General features: G+C 39.8%; 1 protein-coding gene across 2 annotated transcripts in view; it reads right to left on the reverse strand.

The window, feature by feature from the left end:
- Positions 1-5,420, reverse strand: part of TPX2 (TPX2 microtubule nucleation factor) — a 41,577-nt gene extending 36,157 nt beyond the window's left edge. The window contains exons 1-2 of one of the 2 annotated variants that reach the window (XM_031434009.2): positions 5,304-5,420; positions 2,609-2,725 (exon numbers count right to left, since the gene is read on the reverse strand). The gene's annotated coding sequence lies outside the window, so the exon portion shown is untranslated. Of the gene's footprint in view, positions 1-2,608; positions 2,726-5,051 lie in introns of both variants that reach the window. The other variant, XM_010993892.3, reaches the window with a different exon arrangement.
- Positions 5,421-6,000: the final 580 nt, after the last annotated feature.

Genomic DNA, 6,000 nt, shown 5'->3' on the forward strand with positions numbered 1-6,000 from the left:
ACCTGAAGAAAAAGCTTCTTCCAAATGCTATGAACTGGTTAGGTTCCATTTGAAAGTTCCTATTAAGTGCTATCAATCATATCATATAGTTCATTTTTGTTTCCAAAAAACAAAGACTAAAAAGATATATGTAATACCTTCCATTTAGGAATTCACAGACAATTAGGATACAGGGTGACCCTTGCTGTAGTGGGGGATAAACAAAGGGTACTATGGGAGTACAGAGAAGGGGAGCAGGTGAGGTGGGTCAGAGAAGGCTTCCTGGTGGAAGTGATACATAAAAGACAGCCCTGCAGAGCTCTACAGGCTCAAGATGAGTATCGACTTTTTCTAGGGGAAGAGATAAATGGAAAGGGGAAAACATATGGGGGGAAGTACACAACTGAGGAAGTCTGAAGAAGCAGCAATGTAACCTATTTTCATATTTATCTGAAATTAACCTCCAAGGCCTCCTGTCTCTCTTCACTCTCAAACCAAAAATAACTAGCCATGACAAGCTCTATAAATCAGAAGTTGCAGGTTCAGAGGAGGTGGGGGAAAGCTGGAAAAGGGTGCATTCTAAGCAAGGCTGAAATAGTAGACAGCTCTATAAGCAAAACAAAGACCTCGGTGCTCTCAAGCACCTCACTATCCCGCTTGTGAATTGTGTCTTGCCTATTTCTGTGGGAGGAAAAATCATGAGTTAAATAATTGGAAATGCAATAGAATAAACAGAGTAAGTCAAGACCCCATTAGAAGTGTAGTTAGTTAAGATGGTCCCATCCCAGGCAGTGCCATTTATCCAGGGACACTCTATTTTCATAAGGGATAAGAGATCCTGTTACACTACCACAAGTTAAATAGAGTTGAGTTATTTTCATCTTACCCAGGGAGAAAATACCTACATTCTACCCCCCCCCCCTTTTTTTTGTACATAAGGATTGGCATGAGACAGTAAATGGCAACATAATCCAGACTGCAATTTTAACTGTTAACCAGAGTCACAAACTAAATCTGAAGGAAGTTAATGGACTTTGTGTTTCCACATTCATTTGCTAACTTCTATGCTGAAATCGGATCTGTTTACAGAAACAGATCTATGAAGCTTCCAAAATTGGGTCAATTTAAAATCCAACGACTATCCCTCACTGTCCAAGCACTCAGAAGTCAGCACAGGACACATGGACACTTGTTCTAATTCATCACTGTCCGGAAATCTCAAGCAAATACATTTTTCTATCATTTCCCTCCCAAACGTATGAGTTTCATACCGCTCTTTTTGAAGGATTACAAATTCAGTTCAGTTCTGCTTTTTAAAATTCATCCACAGAACTCTGTAAACCTTAATCCACTCTTACACGATTACTAGAACCTGGATAGAAATCAAAGATGCCTTCTACCTCTAGGCCAAATTACAGAGATCTTTGTAATACCAAAGTGTTCTGATGTTCCAAAAGAAGCTGAAAGAGTTTATAAGGGTTGACAGTGGGGCTGTAGGAGGTTATAATCCTAGTCAAATCTCAATTACTCAGTCTTGTAGAGATTTATATCCCTCAAAAGGTATCTGGTTGGGAAAGTAGACAGACACAGACACAGACACACACACACACACACACACACTCACACACTCCCCAGGAACCTGAAAAAGTGATTACCAATGAGATGGCAGGGAGTAAGGTAGACAATGACAGGGTTAGAAGCAGATTTTTAACTATAAATCTTCTTATATTATTTTGACTTTTGTGCCATGTGAATCTATTACATATTTTTAAAATGTAAAATTGTGTCTGTGTAAATATAAACTGTTAGTGGATATGTAAATCAGCATAACTTTATGAGGCAATTTGGTGTTATGTACCAAGGTCTTAAAAATATGCACTTTTTTTTCAAATTAAAGGAGAAATAAATTTTTTAAATTGAAGTATAGTTGATTCACAATGTTGTGTTAGTTTCAAGTGTAGAGCAAAGTGTTTCAGCTACATACATATGTATTTTTTCAGATTATTTTCCATTATAGGTTATTATAAGATACTGAATATAGTTCCCAGTGCTATATAGTAGGTCCTTATGGTTTATTTATTTTATATATGGTAGTGTGTATATGTTAATCCCAAACTCCTAATTTATCCTCTGCTCCCCCTTTCCGCTTTGGTAACCATAGCTACTTTCTATGTCTGTGAGTCCATTTCTGGTTCATAAATAAGTTCATTTGTATCATTTTTTTTAGATACCAAAAAATATGTATTTTTTTTGACCAATGGTTCCACCATATTATGGAATACCATATAGCCATTAAAATAATGTTACAGAAAATTTTAATGATATGACAAAATATTCATAACCTAGTTATTAAGCAAAAAAATGAAGGTTTTTAGTACATTAACTTTTAAAACCAAATATAGACACACAAAAAAATTGGAAAGAAATCTATTAAAGTGCTAGCCATAGTTTATCTGAGAGGTGGGATAGTGGGTAACATTACTTTCTTTTGCTATTCCATATTACATAAATTTTCTTCCAAAATAATTACTTTATAATAATAAACTAAAATTATTTTAACACTTTCGAAGCTAATATATTAATGTTACCCTTATTTATTTTGAATTTAACACCGTGGATATAGACTTACCTGTAGCTTAATCCGTCTGTCAGCCCACCTGCCTATAAACTTGACTCAAAGTTGCAGTACGCTCTTTCACCTCTCTTCTGAAATTTTGAAGTCTAAAAAGTACTTTTTATCAGGAACCTTGAAGAAGCAGAAAAAAGGTTAGTAAAAAAGCTTAACAGAAAACAGAGGAGCTAAAAGACCAAGGATCCCCACTCTTAAAACCAAAGAGTGCTTCTGAGAGCTAAGGTCTAAATAGCTTGGATACCCTCAAATGCCAAACTTAGCAGATTGTTGTTTCATTAGTATAAAAGTGTTCTTAATTTTTTTCAGTCTACAGTTGCTGTCTCCTGGTGTCTTCTACATTACATACTGCCACTTACAAACAACCTTTCCAAACCCTGCAATTTAGGAACACTGACACCAAGAGGTGGTAGTGTGCACTTCTATCCTATTCAAACATCAGGAGAAACAGTAGGGACACTTAAAATAAGAAAAACATTTTACTATCTTTTTTAGTTTAAAAAAAGTAGAAATAGAATTTTATTAAAAAAATTTCTAAAGTAAGCGCCTACATACAATTTTATACCTTTCTCAGTAATCATTAATTTTCTCCAATCCAGTTTCTCGATGAAAACAAACAAAAACAGAACCCTTCCCAGTCATCTATACTTTTTTCACAAAGCACCTTGGGCTGCTGATCTGTTTCAAACACAATCTATTCACAGAATGGATTGGGGTGTTCAATCTCTCTGGAGTCAATTCTGCTGCCTACCTTCACCTACCACAAAGAAAATTCAGTTTGCCAAAGGACATTTAAATCTCTCCTCCTCCTTTCTTCCTCAGCAATTCAAAAAGAATTAAGGAAGAGATCCAGGAAAGGCTGAAGAAAAAAATATTTAGGGACTATAGAACTCTGAACCTCTCCCGGTACCTAAACAAGAAATGAAGGACCTTTGCACATAATCCTGTTTCCTGGAGAAGCTTAATTGCAACTGCAGGATAAATTAACTTTTTTAAGGTTGGGAATACACAGACTTAAGAATAAGCCTGACCAAATTAACTCTATTTCATTTAAATAATTTGAAAGTTTAAACAAGTGTATCAACCTAATTCACTAAACCCAGTTTCCATACCTGAAATTTTGTAGTCAATTTAGACAACGCCTTCTTGCCTCTCCAATTCAACACATATTGAATGGGTGATTTCTGTGCACCAAGACTGTTCTAGTTCCTGTCTAACCAAACTCCCCTTTCAAGAGGAGTTTATGTCCCACCTGCTTCACAAAGCCACCCCTGTCTGTTTAAGCCTCAGAGATCTTCCTCACCTCTAAATTGCCAGGGCACTTACAGTACAAAACAATAGAGAACTCAGATGCTATCTTGTCTTTTCTGTTACTTGTCCATTTGAATCAGACTTTTGTCCTCAAGCAAACCAGAAAACCCTTTTTCTGTATACCCGAAGTATCTAACACCAATCTGAGCACATAGTAAAACCTCAAAGGTCATTTAATTAGCTAAGTGAGCTAGGAGCCACAATAATTTTGATCCCGTGTGTGACAACTTAATACTGAATTGATATACCCACAATAAGACTTCGTTTGATTTAAGGGTGGCTTGACAGGACATGGGATACACTGAGGCCACAAAACAAAAATATCCTTATTATCACAGCAAATAGTTCGAATTTTGACATCTGATGAGTGTGACAAATTCAAAGACAGACCATAGGATGTAAAGAGAAGGTAAGGCTGAACCAGGGAAAACTCCAAGCAAAATCAGTAGAACACCCAGATGCTGTCAAGTCCCAAGCAGGACTGACTGGAGGGAAGTCCTTGGTACTTAAATACTGGAAAATTGTGTGTGAGAAAAAGTAACCACATATTAATAAAACAGAGAGCAAAACAATCCTACAATATTACATAGCCTGGTTCACTTTTCCTTCCCGCTGTCCTGTTTTAGGACAGGAAATTAGAAAGGTAAGAATACCTAGTGATTCGCCACAAAAGGGGAGGGCTGGGCAAATAGGAATAAAACAAATTTTAACTCTCAAAACAGAAAGACAACTCCAAGTGGAATTAAACTCTCCCTCAATTATGTTCCCACACTACCTCATTTACCTTTCTATCTTACACAGTAGTTTTTAAATGTAGTTGTTTGTAACCACATCTGTTTTCCCCCACCAACTGCCACACGTCCTGAGGGCAGGACTGCTGCTTCACCCATTTCTCGAAATGTGTCTAGACTACGGGCCTCAGTTTCCCCCCTATAAAGGAAGGCTACGAACAGTACTGACTTCACTGGCTTGCGGCGAAAATTAAATGAGAAATCACAGAGTGTTTCGTCCAGTAAATCCTTATTTCTTGTGTGCAGGATAATAATCTAATTGTAGTCACCGTTATCCTTAGCCCACAACCTTCCTCAACTCCTCCTTCTGCCTATTTCCCGCCGCCGGCCTCCGCCTCTACCTGCAGACACAGCCCGCTAGACCCGGGCCGCCGAACTTCAGGGGGAATCCTGTCGCCAAGAGAAGGGAGGCCGGAAGCCCCGCTCCAGCTCCGCCGGACAGGACGTCGCCCCTCGCACCACAACGTCCCAGAAGCCTGTCCCTCGAGGCGCGAGCCGCGCTGGGCGCTGGGAGGCGACCTCCTACCGCTCGGAAATCAGGGAGAAGGTGGCCCCGTGCTCCAGTCTGCTCCCCTTTTCTCCCCACGGCTCACCTCGCCTCAGCGTTGACAACCAACCGCCCGGAAGACCCGCCGCGGGACTCATTCACTACGGTTGAAAATTTGAACCCAGACTCAGTCAAACGGACCAATCAGAGTGCCGGGAACCGGCAATCCCAGCCTCCCGATTGGCTCTAGAGAGCGCAGCGACGCCGGAAGTCAGGATGAGGGACAAGCAAACAACCGGCCCCGGAGACTCCTAGGAAATGTAGTCTCGTAAGACGGCGTGAGCCGGTTGGAACAGCCCGAATGAGGAAATTACTACAAAGCCCAAAATGCTCGGCTCCAAACTGGGAAAGGTGGTACTACCAACTGAAGAGACAGGGGAGTCCACTTAGGTAACAGATGGTGCACGTCCTTCACCCCCCCAAAAGTTTCGCGGAAGAAAATCCTTCATTTATTATTCTCCCTGAAATTGTACATAGTCTCTTGAATATTCATAGGAATTCACTTCTTTTTATCATGGAGCCCCCTGCATGCAACATAGACTCGCCCCAGAGTCTGCCAAACTTGAAGGAGTCTCTCAAACTCTATCCAAATCCACGCCCTCTTCCTGGCAAAAGTGGCGGTATTTTGTGTGCTTGTTTCTTCCGTTTTAATTCCATCTACTTCCATGGCTTCATTATCCTCAATTGTGGAAGAGGCTCCGAGAAGCTAAGTAAACTTGTCTAAAACCACATTTTTTTTTAAG

The sequence above is a fragment of the Camelus dromedarius genome, chromosome 18 (assembly GCF_036321535.1).
Source record: "Camelus dromedarius isolate mCamDro1 chromosome 18, mCamDro1.pat, whole genome shotgun sequence".
Taxonomy (NCBI): domain Eukaryota; kingdom Metazoa; phylum Chordata; class Mammalia; order Artiodactyla; family Camelidae; genus Camelus; species Camelus dromedarius.